This window comes from Ascaphus truei, chromosome 6 (genome assembly GCF_040206685.1).
Source record: "Ascaphus truei isolate aAscTru1 chromosome 6, aAscTru1.hap1, whole genome shotgun sequence".
Classification (NCBI taxonomy): Eukaryota; Metazoa; Chordata; class Amphibia; order Anura; family Ascaphidae; genus Ascaphus; species Ascaphus truei.
This window is the reverse complement of record NC_134488.1, coordinates 85,199,354-85,214,726: the sequence shown is the minus strand read 5'-3', so window position 1 is coordinate 85,214,726 and position 15,373 is coordinate 85,199,354. Positions and strand designations below refer to the sequence as shown.

The window sequence follows — 15,373 nt, the reverse complement described above, 5'->3', positions numbered from 1 at the left end:
ATAAGTAAGAACATGCAGCATGAAAGACAAATTCTGCAAAAGGTAGCTAAGACACTTCAGACTCTTTAGCCCATCTCTACTTGTTACTGCATCCACATTCAAAACATCTACAGTAGGAAGTGGCAGGTTTATGTAAAAATGGAACTCATAGGGATTAGTATACACAAATTATTAAAGAGGCACTCCAGGCAACACTATGCTTTAAAAATAAAACATTGGTTTGAAGCAGGGGGTCTCTGGAGATGTTCCGCATTGATTTTAGCTCCAGGGAACCCCTGTATCCCGAGATAATCACCTCCATAATTGCTGCCAGTAGGAGCCCTGACTGGGTTCACAATATGATAGTTTAAAAGTCCTGCATCCTGCAGGGTAATAGAAAGCAGCAACGTCATACCTTGTGTCTTCCTATTGCAGCACCAACACAGGTAAGTATCCCTGAATGAAAAGGGGTCCCCAGAGACGAAATTAATGCTGTTCAGCTCGGCAGATCCCCTGCTTCAAACCTATTTTTTTTAAAAAGCATAATGCCACCTGTAGTGCTCCTTTACTAGGAATAACATCAAAGGTCTAAGATCTCCTAGCCCTTCAGGAGAAGGTGATGTTCTTACTATTATATAAATATTTTAATATATATGTGAAATTAATGTGTCCTATATTAGTGGCCCCATATTAGAGAATATGTGTGGATCAATAACTGTAAATATAATTACTTCAGATCGGTGGTTTTATTGGCTGACTGTAAAATAATCCTAAATCAAGTTAAAATCTCTAACCTTTTCCAGGCCGTATTGGGAAAACTGTTTTGAATATATTCTTCTATTGGACACAAAAAGTAAATCAAAATATCCAGTTGCGAACCTTTATGGACAGTGACTATTTTTGTGCTGGGACATATTTATCAGAACGCACAAGCAAGCCCTTTCAAGTCAAACTGCTCATCATCCTCTAACCAGTTATTTAACTAGTTTTATTGTCTGCAATTAAAATACTGTAGGTTCTGGCATGTCAGTAGGCTTTGATTTGCTTCCATAACAATCAACCCACATGCAGAGAAATATTTCAAAAGACTGTGTCCCTGTATTTGTCTAGTCATGCTCTTTTTCAGTTGTGAAACTCATATATGATTATTTTTTATAGTACTTGTATATTTGTGTCTTGCTGACGGTGTCAAGACGTGCCAAGGTGTATCTTAACCCAGTTAGGTGCTGCCATAGGAAAAACAAATCCGGGCTAGTTTTATAAGAAGATATACACGTCTTCACTGTACTGGGAGGTCACTGGAGCACTGACTATCAATCATATGTAAGCGCTCATTGGGAAATGTCAGGGACTTCTTATTGTCATAGTTATTTTATGGGCTGACCATTAGGCACAAATACATTTATTGAGGCAAGGATAAAATCCTCTGCACGTTTAAATTTATTGACATGTAGCCAGGACTGGTTTCCTTGGCTACCAGTCTGTCCCCTCCTGGCAGTAAGCCCTGGTAAATACAGGCCTGCCAGGAGAAATCATGAGTTTTTCCCACCCACAGCAGCTTCAGTGAGTCACAGGGGAGGAGGGACTATGCCTGTGTGTAACCAAATCAGGGCTTCTGACATGATACCTTCTTCCCCTGTACTTAAGGGGCTGCACTGCTAAATGTAGGCAGTGCCTCTACCTTCTTAAGAGAGGCTAGTCCAGCGGTGCGCAAAGTGGGGGGCGCGAGATTCGCTGTAGGGTGCGCAGGGTTTACAGAGGGCCCGTACAATAAGGAACAATTGAATATCTGATCAGGTAAGGCTATTGGTAATACAGATACAGCAATACAGCAAACGAAGACCAGCAATAAAGCAATCAAGATCCAGTAAAGACCCCCTTTATACACGTAAATGTCCTACAATAAGGATCAACAATATATGAGATCAGGCAAGGTTATTAGCAACACAAAAGTAGCAATTCAGCAAAAGGAGTCCAAGATAAAGCAATATGTGCAAGTCAAGAAAGTAAACCGTCCTTTGCTGAGTCACTGCTCCTCTGTGTCTCTGCTACTGACAAACACACTGGGGTTTCTGGCCCTTTTATTTGCTGAATCAAAAAGAATATGGATCCTTGAAACTATATTATTAATAAGACGGATGTTAACTAAGGAAGATTTCATAGGCAGCTTGATAACATTAAATTAAATAAAACACTTGACCCCGATGGCATATGCATCTAAAGGGTTCTTAAGGAACTGAGTTCAGTAATAGCCAAACCATTACGTTTAATATTCAAGGACTCCATTTTAGCAAACACTTTACATTTTAGAAAGACAGATTTTAATAAACAAAGGAATAATCTACAAGGAAAAAATTGGAATTACATTTTTGTATGAAAAAAATGTGGAAGATAAAAGAGCAGCCTTTAAAACAATGTTAGATAAGTACACTTAGCAGTGTGTACCCTAGAGTAATAAATATAAAAGAAACAAGTCTAAACCAGTGCGGCTAAATAAACAGGTAGGGGCGGAAATGGAAAAGAAGCAGGTGTTTAGATTCTTGGATAATGTTTCACTGGGTTTTTTGTTTGCCTTTCTCTGGATCAATATACTGTTAATACAAATATAGGATAAGTATTTGTCATCCAAATTTAACATAGGTTTAACTTGATGGATTATGGCAACCTCATCTACCATGTAACTGTTATCAATATGAGTTTTGGGTTGTTTGGGGGATTTTTCTATATGGCATAACACTAATGTATTATTTTTATTTACTTGTTTTCTTGTGACCTAGTGACGAAGATCCCTATTTATGTTTGTTAAATATTCCAGGATACGTCTCATTATAAAATCTTTCTAAACAAGAGCCCTTAACATCACGTACTTAGCATACATTTGATGTGATGAATAATCACCCAGCTATGGTAATTAATTTTAAGATTTGATTTCATGAATATCATTGGTGAACTCATTACGGTCAGTGGTTGTGGTACAATCACTGTTGGTTATCAATCCTTGTGCAATTACAGGCATACCCCGCATTAACATATGCAATGGGACCGGAGCATGTATGTAAAGCGAAAATGTACTTAAAGTGAAGCACTACCTTTTCCCACTTATCGATGCATGTACTGTACTGCAATCGTTATATACGTGCATAACTGATGTAAATAACGCATTTGTAACAGGCTCTATAGTCTCCCTGCTTGCGCACAGCTTCGGTACAGGTAGGGAGACGGTATTGCTGTTCAGGACGTGATGACAGGCGCATGCGTGAGCTGCCGTTTGCCTATTGGGCGATATGTACTTACTCGCGAGTGTACTTAAAGTGAGTGTACTTAAAGCGGGGTATGCCTGTATTGTGTTGCACTTTACTCTATTGGATACAAAAACTTGAATTATAATTTTAAGAACTGTTCTTGTATTTATGTGAGTTACATAGTCTTGTATTATGAAGTTGATACACAGTGATCCCCATATGGATTCCCCATTATGGATTACTGTTTACTTCCAGTTTGTTCTCACTCTGGAGCAGCCCAGCAGTGGGTTGTTTTGACGGGATACATCAGGAAAATCAACATGGGAGGGAACTGTTCCCCTGTGCATAAGTAGATGTTTGTTAGACTTGTAACAATTTTTTTACAGAAGGCTTTTCAGCCTAAACATTGCTTGGATAATTCCTCTGTTTTTGCTTTCAAAAAATAGAATGACTTTATGATTTTTTTTTTCCTATTAAAAGGAATTGAATGATAATTCCAATACGTTTGTTTCCTTGCATAATAGGCACATTTTATCTTAAGTTATTAGCACCCGCAACCCACTCCACTGGGGGCTGATAGAGGTGCTCTAATGCTACAATTTATGTGGATCCAGCTATGTTTTCCTTCGTAATCCTCACTTGATTTTGAGTTTAGCAAATTATTACAGTATCTTCTGTGGTGAATTTGCTATAATTAGGAGAGGATTTAGCAAAATAATCTGCAGTGTATCCTGTTCAATTTGTTCTTCATTGGACGCCAAAGTAGATTTAATGTAATACATTTGCTGGGGTAGAATGACTAGAAAAGCCATAAAATCTTTTTCATCGCTGTTCACTGTCCTTGTAAACCTACCAAATTACTGTAGATGATTTTAGCTGTACAGAATCCCCTGATTTGTATTTACATCTTTAGATTCATCCCATTTTGGTATAATTCAAGCTTATCCTATCTTGCAAGGAGCAGGATATATTTCTACTGCTGACATATTTTCAGGCTTTTATCACTATTTAAATTGCTACTTTATGTTTGTATTTGTAGCTCTACAGTATGTAATGCGGTATAATAAAGTGCTCTGCTAAAATATATGAGCTCAAACATTGAGTTAGTGCTTATTCTTGATCCAAAGTTGTTCAGTCTACATTTAGTTTTAGAAACAGAGCAAATATCCTCAAACACATTTTTGGTAAATATTACGTGAGTGGTACAACTCAGCTGATGCTGGGTGATAAGATCACGGATCGATCCAATAAGTGGAGCAAGCGCCGAGCAGGGTCTGCCTGATACCGGGAGGTGTGAGTAGCTACCGAGGGGATCCTTATCACAGACAAGTAAAGGGTACGAAGTCTTTGCGAAGACACAAGCCTGCTACATTAAAACACTATCAAAAGAAGTCCAATGGTGTGGCAGCGCCTATACACAGGCTTTTAAGTACAGGGTCAGGTTGTAGTGGGGAGATACATTGACATACACACAAGCAGCTTCCTTCATTTTCCTGTATCATCTTTGCTGCAGATACTTCCTAACAATTGACTGGACCACAATTACACTTTGCTTCAAATGTTCATACTTCTTCCTTTTGTCTTTGCATTCTCCATATTTACTGGAGAAGGCAGGCTGCTTTATTCTGGTGATAAAGGTGACAAGCTTTCGTTCCTCTGTTGGCCGCCTGTATGATGAGCAGAGCGTTTGCATAGATAACAATCTCTCTCTAAACTTCCTCGGATAAGAGCTATATAGTATTTCTGAAGTGATGAAATGCTTCTCTTCTTTCTTTCAGCGTCTGCTCTGATCTGAGAAGGTTCTAACTGGAAACAAAGGGATTTGTTTCTTTCTGTCTCCAAGGCGCCCTCTGCTCCTTTCAGTGCTAACTGCACTTCTAACTTTTCTTGTTCCATTTGTTACTTCGTGAAATTTTTTATTTCCTCCACTGACTTGGTCAGTCAGATCTGAAAACGCCACATTCAGGTTTTTGTTCTCTCTTTTTGCAGTCTCTAAAACACTCTGGACCTTTTCTTAGTCATACTTTCATTTACACACTTATGTGCTGAGACTTCGGATTTCCTGACATGAGACTTCTAGCACTGTGTTGAGAGTGTGAAGCTCTTTCTGAGATACCTTCAGGCTGTGAATCTCTTTCTTAGAGACTCTCAGTTCTGCACCAGACAGTGAAATTCCTTTTGAGAGATTTCCAGTTCTGTGCTGAAACCGCTGACCTCCTGGCGAAAGACATCCAGCTCTATGCTGAGTGTGACCCTCTTTCTGAGAGATTTCCAACTCTGTACTGAGACTGCAAATATCTTTCTGAGAATCGTAGGTCTGCACTGAGACTGTAAAACTCATTTTAAGAGATTCCCAGCTCTGTGCTGAGACTGAAGGCCTTCTTTCGAGAGACTTTCAGCTCTGCTTGGGCCTCGTCATAATTCCAGTCACCATTAACTTCGTCAGAGCAGCTCTGTTTCTCAACCATGGCAGTAATAATAGTCTCCAGCTCAGTCATCAGGAGAGTGCAAACTTTTGCTGCAGCGCTCCCCTGTCTTGCCTGCCCCGGTGCTCGTGCCCCCCCCCCACCTTCGAGCTGCATCAAATGACGCTACGAGGTCATGTGACATCATGTCACGTTACCCGCGGCCTAATTTCACTCATGTGATGTCACATGACCGCCATGGCGACGCGTCACACAGCCGTCTGAATCACGCAATCCTCTGGCATTTAATTTAAATGCCTTGGGAAAGACCGTGGGGCCTCTGCAGCTGCCGCACCCCCCCCATTTGCGTACTCCTGCTCTAAGTCACTACACAAGTAACATTCTGTTTTTTTCAAAGTGCCACACTCAAAGGCGACTGTGAACCGGCCCCTCTGTAGCTCGGCTTTAGCTTCTATCTCCTTTTTCAATAGTTCTCAGAGGAGATCACACTAATATCTGGCATTTTGCTGTGCATCTACAGGGCTGGTCAAGGGATTGTCATTTATTTTTTCCGACTCTGCTTCCCTGGTACTGTTTGTTGAGGGTTTCTCATTGTCAGAACCGGGTAAACATGTTTTGGGGGAACACGACTTTTGGAGATTCCACCATTCCCGGGACGAATCCGCCAGTTACTCTAGGCTGCAGGTCATCTCGGCCCCTTCTAATGTTGCAGGGTAATCTGTGAACAGGTCTGCAACTTCAACGGTAAGGTGAGAACCTCTTTTCTTTTTCGTTCTTTTCCACTTTACTTGGGAAGACTCTGGCGCATCAGAAATACTGAGGTTCCCTTCTTTGCTTGAAACTTCTGCAGTTCACCACACCCACCATGCTTTTCTTGCAGTTCTAGTAGTAGGCAGAATTATTTGGTGTTCAGCTGGTCCAGCCTTTGCTGCCAGCGTTCATTTTCAAGGACGTAGGGACACGATTCTTCCATGTGTCCAGGCACACCCAACATGTTAGGGTTTTTTCCTGGTGCGTCACGTTTCTGGGACCATATAGGAAGCACCCTCATCATCATCATTATAAGACATGAAGGGACACTCTTTTATGAGGCCGGGTTCATTAAAAAAAATAAAATAATTTACCCTCCATTAAGGCACTTTCAGGTGTATTCTTCACACTGACCTTGAGAAGCGCTAGTGCATCAATATTTTTCTGTATTTGCTAGAACCACAGTTGGTAGTCATACAGGCATGGCAGACTTTACTTGCAGTGTTCATAGCTCTTGCAGGTATCTCTGTAGACTTCTTAATTTTGCTGAGCAGCCATTTTAAAAACTCATGTGTTTTGTTTTTTGTTTGCACACATGATGGAGTAAACTTTAATCACAGAATCAGTACCTTGTGTGGGTCACCGTGTGTAGCAGTCCCCCCAGTCAGACTTTGCCATTGTGTGGCTTTATCCAGTGCAGTGTACCTTGGTTTTCCACCTGGATTAGAAGCTCTTTATTCTGGTCCCTCCTGCATGTCTTCTTCCTGGTTCATAACCTGTTGCACGAATTGTTGCAAACAAAAGCACAAAAACAAATTCCCTGGCGGTCTCTGGCACCCCTTTCAAATCCATGGGTCACCTCTCATCGCACATCTAGGGCCTCATGCAGAGAGCAGCGAATTTTAAAATTGGCGAATTTAATAAAAAGGAGCTTTTTTGGAGAGTTTTAATCTCCATATGCAGAAAAGTGCGAATTCTGCTATGTTTAACATGGATGCGTCTGGCGAGTTTAAATTGGCGAGATGCGCGCTTCAGAAATGTGTTAAAACAAATTCGCGCCTTTTTTTTCCCCTTTGCAATGGCCGCGAGCGGCAGTTTTTTTTGGCGAGGCAAAACGGAGACAATCGCGCCATTTTATTGGCGCGAACAGCCGCTAGATGCCGTTCGCGCCTCTCTGCATACGGATATTTTTTAAACTGGCGAGATTGCGGTTCTCGCCAGCCGCGAGGCGAGTTTTACAAATAGAAAAGAAAAATTGGCGCGTTTTTCGGAAATCTCCATTTTCTGCTGTTTTCTGCGCGATTATCTCCAAAAAATGGCGAATTTCGAAAATTCGCAGCTCTCTGCATAGGCCCCCTAATACCATATGTAGGAGATGCATGCAAAGGTTGTAAAACAGGAAACATATTTTTAAGGGGAAATCATATAGGCTTTTATTAGCCAAAGGTTTCACAACATAAACAACAGCTCGAGTTCAGCATATCAGGGGTAACAAAAACAAACAGGTCTAGCTCCTATAGTAAGTGCTGACTATACCACAGCTCTTTGTTAAAGTCCTCTATCCAGGACGAAACGTGTCAGAGTATTTCTGCTCTGCGTATGTCTATTTTTGGCTAATAAATGATTCTTTATTTGGAATAATTGCGCTTGGTTCATTTTAATTTTTTGAGGGCAGTGACCGCCATTACAGCAGCATTTTTTTTATACCACAGCTTACATCCTATCTGTGGGTTGGAGGGCTAAGCCCCTTGCCAACAACAACACAAAAATTCAATGCGGAGGTCAGTTTACCTTCATGCCCTGGCTTCCTCCTGTCTGGCTAAGAGGGTGGGGGTTAGAGTTCCAATGCAGGCGTGCTCTCTTCAGTTGTCTAGGTTTTCTACCTAGATCAGAGAGTCTAACTGCAGCTTGCTCTCTCCAGTGGTCCTGGGTGTCTCACTGGATCAGGGATGTCTTGCAGTGAGTGCTCTAGGATTTTTGAATGCCTCTAATGATGCAGCTGAGCAGGCCAATTAAGACAGCCCTCTGGCTTTAACCTGCTCACTGCTGTCTCAGGATCTGAAAATATGTTTCCCCTGGATCATTCTGTGATAGGGGATCCACATCTTCTGACAAGATGCTTCTGGTAGATCAGCATCTAAATACTCTGATAGAGCAATGCAATTACACCATTGGCCTGTTAGAGAATTTAGAGTTTACCATAAACATAGAAAGCTCCATCCTGACACCATCACAGTCCAATGAATATCTAGGGTTCACACTAGATACCCTTTCGTTATACTCGAGTGTTGATCCCCAGAAGTTCAGATCAATACAGGTATTTATAGTATAGGTCCTACAGAAACATCTAATTATAATGAGAACACTAGCAGCAGTACTAGGGAAGTTCCTGGCCCTGATCCCTGGCTTTCACTAAATCTTCTTCTGTGCAGATAATCCCAATTTCGTCTGGCCCAGCACATACATCAAGGGTTACCCTTGTCAGCCCTACTCTGTCTAGACCGGCTCTCAAAGACAGACTTTATTAAATAGTCTCTTATTCCCCTTCCTAGTCCTCTGCTTGAACTTCTTTCAGATAATGTCATAACATATGCGTCTCTTTTAGGTTGGGGGGGATTCTCCCCAAAAGGGTTATGTGCAGAGTTTGGTCCAAGGTGGAATCATGCCTCCACATAATCTATTAGAACTCATAGCAGCCAAGCTAACCTTTCAGCCTCTAGTCCCTCAGAAATACCACAACATAAAGTATAGGTTGAAATAGACAGCAGAACAGCAGTGTCTTACATCAATAAAATGGAAGACACTCACTCCACAGCCCTCTGCAGCGAGGCTCTTGTAATCTGATTTTGGGCTCTTCCTAAACAAATCTATCTCTCAGTAACATTTGTTCCGGAAGAGACCAACGAAATAGCAAATGCACAATCTTGTCAGAGGTTAACCCTTAGCATATTGTTTCTTAAGAGGGACCGCTTCCTTCTAGTGGAGGAGACATTCAGAAAAATGGATGTGGACGTGTTTGCCACTCCATCCTCTGCACAAATTGCAAGTTTTGTGTCACAGGTCTCAACAAAAGGGACATGGAAAATTGATGTATTAGTGTTCCCATGGATAAACCTGAAATCTCCATATGCCTTTCCTCCCCCGTCCCCTTCTCCCAAGGGTATTTTTAAAAATCTGTACTGACCGGGTGAAAGCCTTGGTACTGATATACCCAGTATGGCCATCCAAACCATGGTTTTCTTTAGATTCATCTTCTTACCAAAGGTCCGACTTTTCAATTATGTATCGCCCATAATTGCTTTAAGGGAAAAGAGGACCTCCTACAGGAGCCCTCACAGTCCACATGAATGTTGGAATGTTTGGGAGTTTAGCAGAACAGTCCCTTTCTTCAATTGGTCAGTATCTCATTAACTTCTCAGTAAAAACGCGTACAAGAAAGAGGTATAATATGATAATTCACGAGTTCAGATCTTGGCATAACGCCAATAAACCAAAACCCCAGCTAGAACTTACCACAGAGGTGATTTTAAATTTCCTAGCACTCAAGGTTCCAGGGTTTTGACAGCTACGACGCTCAAAGTCATACGGCGCAGCATTACGCACCCAGTTCCAGGTTTACTCTCTCAAAACCTATATCTACGAATACTGAGAGGTGCGACATTATCTAGACCTATTACGCCCAAATACACATCTACCTGGGACATTGAACCCGTTGGTCCTTCTGGCATCTCTAGACAACACTTCCATAAATGTAAGATCCTTATCTATCAAGATGTCATCCATACTAGCTCTAGCCTTCATACTAGAGGGGCAGAGCTCTCCCTGGTTCACATCTCTGACCCCTGGTTAGTACAGACTCCAGCAGGATTCCACATCATATTTAAGGGACAAAAACAATCCTTTTGTCTACCTAGAGAGAACTTCTACTCTTAGACAAGACACTATCCAATTGATAGGTGGCAAGCCTCCCGAAGAAAAAAACCCAGTTTGCAGGAATCTATGCGAGGATCTGCAAACTTCCTTTTTCTAGGGAAAATGATTTCCATCTTGCAACAGCGGCCCATCCCGCCCTCTTACTGCTACTAGCCTGACGGTTGCCTTTGCTTTCTTAAACAAAACAGTCCAGACAGGATCGTCATGCGGCTCCTAGAGAAGGTTCTAAATAAGTGGTAAAATATACATTATCAGACATGTTATAGGGCAACATAAAATAATTACAAGACCCGGATAAAATACCAGAAATCCATAACATTCTTAATCCGGAGTTCATGTGTTACTGTAATTCTTCCTGTTATTAACAAGTTAATTGTTAAGCTTAATAAAGAGATATAAGCATCTCACATGGAACGTGTCTTATTATATGCTAAGAAAATCATAAGATCTGTTTTTCTATTGTATCACTATGGTGAGGCTAAGAATTGCCATCAGGTCATCGAGCTTCCGGAAAGCTCTGGCGCCGTAGCTGTGCGCACACTCCCGGCAGACTGCTTCTACTAGCGTGGTTTTTTGCCTGCCGCGACCTTTCTTCAGGAGGCTTGCACTTCCACCAGCTGTTGCTAGGTGGCAATTCTTTTTCCCTATAACAAAGGAAGTTTGCATATCATAGATTCCTGCAAACTGGGTTAAACTTGATTTCACATAAAGCAAACACAAGCAGTAAATGGTGCAATGCATCAAAACAGACCCTTTTTTGCATTGATGCATTACCCCTAAATCTATGTAAAATAATGTGTATACATCTAGGCTGATATTTGTTGTATATAGTTTAAACCCTTTCCTCTGGCTGCAAAATGGTTAACAACAGCCAATAAAACCTAGGTCTAATTTTAGATCAGACGAGTAGACTTATATGTATCCCTTTACAAAAAAGGAAATGCACTGTTTATGTTTTTATTTTAAAAGGCTTGAGGTGAGCAATTCCAAAGTTTGATACATTTCAACTCTCCCCTTAAGCCGTAACAGTTTCATATTACCTGAAGTTGTGTGATAGGATAAAGCTGTAATAATATTGTGTTTATCGTTAAACAAATGGGCCTTACAATCCCAGCTTGGCTGAGACTTCAAAACTGATCCTTGAGTCTATTTCTTTGAGTTGAGAACACCCGTCTGGAAACAGAATAGTCTTAAAATCGAACTAATTCCACAACTGTCAGACATTTAAAGGAAAGTTGGCAAATATATTCAGATGAATTGTTTTTGTATGAAAAGAGTGGTTTTAGTACGAACATTGTAAAATTAGTGGTCATTAAAATGAACAAAACATTTTTTGGTATTATTTCACAGAAGTATCTTGTTATAAACTAAAGGAGAAATCTACTGCGCCCTAATCCTGTACCCTTTTTACATTACAGAGATGGGAGGCAGGGAGTCTTTGGAGCTGAAATGCATTTAATTGTGCCTCAGACCCCCCTGACTCCAGAGATACTTACTGGGAAAGGTGCAGCCAGTTATTTCCTTGTATTTAAATCCCCCATGCCACGGGGGCCAATAGGAAGCTGCAATGGATGATGTTGCAGCTTCCTATTGGCCTGCGTAACGTGGGAGATTTAAATGGTTTCAGCAAAATCAACAATCAACTTTTCTGGGGATAGCCTGTGAAGAACACACAAAGTATATTTCCTTTATGTAGTAATGAGAAAGTTAATATAATAAGTTCATATAATTAGAAAGTGTGGGAGTAAGTTGATTCCAAATGTGTTTGGGTTTTATTCCCTAAACATCTCACTTCTGCAGTAGAAATCCTGGTCGGAGTGGTTTACTTTAGCAATAAACAAAAAATGACAGTTTAGATAGTATTGTACTTTTAAATGAACCTGTTACAGTACAATAGGTTGCATTTACTCTATAATAATGGCTAAAGCTGGTCTCTAACAATATTAATTTTAGGGTCCGTTCTCACAGTCACATAATATCTATTTTAGATAATTTATTTCTAACTTTTTAATTTATTTTTATTATATATATATATATATATATATATATATATATATATATATACAGTATATATAATCAGCTACATATATATGTAGCTGAGTCCCCATACCCTGCCTCCAGTGCGGGGGAGCTGTCAGTTAGTTGGCCGGAGCTCCGCGTGGTGATCGGGAGGTGGGGGTGGCCATTTTGGTAATCGCACATGCGCAGTGCGGCGAGGTGCATATGCGCAGTGTGAGGAGTGTGGCGGCCATCTTAGGATGGCTCCGCATATGCAGCCGCGGGACTACAAGTCCCAGAATCCCTAGAGGGAGGGACTGCCCTATGGAACTGTACCAGCCAATAAGATGCAAGCAGTGGGGGGGAAACAGGATATCCTCTGCATGAGGAAACGCGCTTCAGTCCTGTTGGAGGAGGCAAAGGAGAAGGTTGTGTCCTGGGAGCAGTACTTCCTGGTCTAGACCTAGATCTTGCCCCTAGGCCCTGAGCCTTAGTAGCGGAGTGTTGAAGGGAAGGCCCCAGATAGGGACTCTTACCCTTATTGTTATTTCTGCGCCAGTGACCGGACGGTCACGCGGCGCCCTGCGACCATGTCACATGATCCAGTGACATTGTGTGAGACCCACTGACTGGAGCTCACACAGCAAGCAGGATCAGGACCCTTTTGGAGAGGGGATTTGTGCTGGGGTCCCAGCTACGTGGCTTCAACACACCACGCCAAGCAACACCTGGGTACTGGAGTGCCCAGGCAGGTACCCAACGTGCACCTACAGCTACAGGGGGTAGCGCTACCTCACATTTGAGTGGGATTGCTGGGACAGGCCACCAGGGGTTATTGGTGCCACAGCACCCTCAGTACTTTGGGGGAACCACCACGTGTTGGGTCACTGTTTCTACTGTGGGTACAGGTTATTGTGTTAGTTTGTATGTACAGTAAAGCATTAGTTATATACTTTGTGTGGTGTATTACTTATTACTGTGTGTTGGTTCCTGTGAGGGGTTATCCCGCCAACGCTGGGATCCCTCATAGGTGGAGGCGCTGCACTGCAAGGAGAAAGAGCTCACGAAGGCTCCCAGAAACGGAGGCTTAGGCCTCCTGCAAGCATACAGGTATAGCAGCACACGTAGTTCTCTTAGGCATAGGGAAAGGGGGCTACATATATAATGTATCTGTATTGCAACCATACCCTTATATTAAATTACAACACATATATCAACCAGACAAATATACATATATGCCCTCTTACAAAAAAAAAGCTATGTTCCCCTTTAGCCAGCACGTTCGATATGCTTCCAAGTTTCTTGTAAAAGAAAATGAATGGTCGGCCTGGAGTTCAGGAAATGAAAAGTTAAATCACCATTCTGCAGCTGCAAAGTGGTGTAGTAAAGTTAGTATTAAGCATGGTTGTGACTCAGTTCTGTCTAGTCTTAAACAACATGTTTACTTTAGGAAGGGCTTTCATCAACTCATGAAAGGGAAGTTAAAAATACCCTAGTAGAAAACTGAAAATGGCAATTTTGCACTAAGCATAACATTATGTGGAAAAGGCATAGTATACACAAATCACTGCTGTAGGATTAAATGCTACAGTAGCTCAACACTAACTATTCCCATCTGTCTGAACTGCTGCACGTGGGTGTGCCTGCAAACTCCTTCCCTTCCTTCAAAATAATGCAAGTCCTTTATCACCATTATGATGCTGTTAAAGGATTTTTATTTTCAATTTAAAGATGATTTGTAGAGGAAATGGGGGTTGTATCTGTTACAGATATACTGAGGAGAGGATGCGATCTTTAGGTGACATACTATTTGATGCATAAAATGCATATAATGGAGAATCTCATATCTGCAGTTATATGGAATATACACAGAGTGTATCTTGCATAATGGTTTTAGGCCCCACTGGTATATTAGGCACAAGCTCTCAGCTATAGTTTATAATTCTTGAGCCTGAATAGTGTCTTCAACAACACAAAAGTTGAATGTCGTTTCAACAAGGAGGGCGTATTTCGTTAGAATCCCCCAAAATATGACAATTAATCTGTGATTGCCCTTAGTCATATAATGCTATACAGCAGCAATCCCTTCAAAACGAATTTAAAGTTTTACCCTTTAGAACCAGTCACATTTAGCTTAAATGTGATGCCCCCCCCCCCCCAATGTTGCTGGTAAAACTTCAAATTTTGAAGCAAGAAAACTACAAGTAAGGCTGAGTCCCCGCTGGCGCTGAGCGCGCTGGCGCTCAAAGCATGCGAGCCGGGTGTCCTGCGCCTGCTTGCGCGCCCGCGGGGGTGGGGGGGGGGGGGGGAAGGAGGTGCGGCATTGCCGAATAGTTGAGCGAGCAGGAAAGTTAAAAAAAAATATTTACCTAAGCGCTGAGCGTGTGTGCACGCGCATAACCGTGCGCGCATCCCGTGAGCGGGGACTTGCATATATATATGCATATATATATATGCAAGTCACCTCGCCAAGCACCGCCCGCTCAGCGCTATCGGGGACGCAGCCTAAGACGGCCGTGGCACCAATAGAAAGTCACTGTCTGGTATACTTGCCTGGAAAATGTTTCATTTAACAGCAACCAGACAGTCCATAGCAACGGGAGCTGAGCAGTTAAACTTCATGGCACCCCCCCCCCCCCCCCCCAGAGTCACTGAGTCAAGGACAAATGCTTTACAAAAATAATAGAAAATCAAGAAGAATAGAGATCTGCTTTCAAACTATACGTAAAGAATAAACTGGAAACTTTGAATACAATTGACAGTAGGTTCCGATGGAGTAGGTTTAAAGTCATGTCTGAAAGTGTACAGTGAAAAGCGAATCAAGGCACTACGGATTTGCTTCAAAAGCATGAAACGTGTGCAGCCCAGCGTCTTTTCAATGGTCCTGGAGAAATGTAGAGTGGATTCCGTTTGAGACACCTTTCATTGGAGCAACTTTGGAGTTCTTCATAGATGGAATTATAGTTTATAGAACATTCAAAGTCTCACAGGTTTAAATTTGGCATACAGTAGGTTGAACTTGATGGACGTATGTCTTTTTCAACC

The 15,373-nt window shown here is 41.8% G+C and overlaps 1 protein-coding gene across 3 annotated transcripts in view; it reads left to right on the top strand.

The window, feature by feature from the left end:
• The window catches only part of PLEKHG5 (pleckstrin homology and RhoGEF domain containing G5), a 314,942-nt gene that overhangs the window by 125,107 nt on the left and 174,462 nt on the right, over window positions 1–15,373 (top strand). The gene's annotated exons all lie outside the window — the stretch shown is intronic.